Consider the following 1,668-nt stretch of genomic DNA (forward strand, 5'->3'; position numbering starts at 1 on the left):
CAGTAATTTTTTTTTTCTATTATATATACATCATTTTCTATAAAATTAAGTGTAGACTTTATAATTAAAACAAAAAATGTTATTCATACTAAAAAAAAAAAACGCTTAGTCATGTCACGTGACGTGACGTCAACATCCACTAATGGCGAACAATTGTACCTATTTATTATGCCTCCCCACGGGACAGTTAGACACCAGGGTCGTTTTTTAACGTGGAGAAAAGGTACAAAAATAAAAATTGTCTCAGTCGTGGAGGATTTCTCCTCCACCGAAAGAGAACAAGAAATAGAAGTGCAGCATCTGAAGAACAGTTACTACACTTTGATCTTGACCAAAAGGCCAAGAATGCGAACAATTGTAAATAACAACTTTTTTCACAAAACCAACACCGTCTTTCTTTTTTTTCTCTCTCTTTCTCTCTCTCACCCACTTACTCTTCCCTCTCTCTCACCCTCTTTCTCTTGACGTCACACCACTGTTAAACTGTGGGGGGGGGAACACATTCCCAGGCATTATCTCCTATAGATGCACATTTTATTAGAAATTCAGCTTTCAAAATATTAGACGATAATAAAAATATAAAACCAACACCCTCTTTCTCTTTTCTCTCTCTCTCACCAACTTACTCTTCTCTCTCTCTCACCCTCTTTCTCTTGACCTCCTACTACTGTTAAACTGTGTGTGTGTGTGTGGGGGGGAAGAGGCAGCTTGAAAACCAACAAAAACAGTGCACAGTTTCCCAAGCATTTGGGGTGGGAAGGGGGGGAAGAAACCGAGCGCACAGTTTCGTGTGAGAGAGAGAGAACAATTCTCAACCTATATACTCAACAAATTTTTTATCTACAGATTTGAAAGTTTGTATATAGGGTATTCAGACATATGGAAATATATCTAGCATAATCTATCTATTATATCTCTAAAAGTGAAAATGTGTGTGTGTGTGAGGTAGCCAGAGAGAGAGAGAGAGAGAGAGAGAGAGAGACAACAATTCTCAACCTATATATTCAATACATTTTTTATCTACAGATTTGAAAATTTGTATATAGGGTATTCAGACATATGGAAATATATCTAGCATAATCTATCTATTATATCTATAAAAGTGAAAATGTGTGTGTGTGTGTGAGGTAGCCAGAGAGAGAGAGAGAGAGAGAGACAACAATTCTCAACCTATATATTCAATACATTTTTTATCTACAGATTTGAAAATTTGTATATAGGGTATTCAGACATATGGAAATATATCTAGCATAATCTATCTATTATATCTATAAAAGTGAAAATGTGTGTGTGTGTGTGTGTGTATGCGTAAGAGAGAGAGAGAACAATTCTCAACCTATATACTCAACGTATTTTTATCTACGGATTTTAAACTTTGTATATAGGGTATTCAGACATATAGAAATATATCTAGCATAATCTATACATTATATCTATAAAAGTGAGAATGTGAGTGTGTGAGAGAGAGAGAACAATTCTCAACCTATATATTCAACAAATTTTTTACCTACAGATTTGAAAATTTGTATATTGGGTATTCAGACATATGGAAATATATCTAGCATAATCGATCTATTATATCTATAAAAGTCAGAATGTTTGCGTGTGGTTGTGTGTGTAAGGTTGCGAGAGAGAGAGAGAGAACAATTCTCAACCTATCTATTCAAT

The 1,668-nt window shown here is 34.6% G+C and overlaps 1 pseudogene; it reads right to left on the minus strand.

Moving 5' to 3' along the window:
* Positions 1-218: 218 nt before the first annotated feature.
* On the minus strand, positions 219-352 carry LOC145291832 (U2 spliceosomal RNA; annotated as a pseudogene).
* Positions 353-1,668: the final 1,316 nt, after the last annotated feature.

The sequence above is a fragment of the Euprymna scolopes genome, chromosome 12 (assembly GCF_053919585.1).
Source record: "Euprymna scolopes isolate OS-2025 chromosome 12, ASM5391958v1, whole genome shotgun sequence".
Lineage (NCBI taxonomy): Eukaryota > Metazoa > Mollusca > Cephalopoda > Sepiida > Sepiolidae > Euprymna > Euprymna scolopes.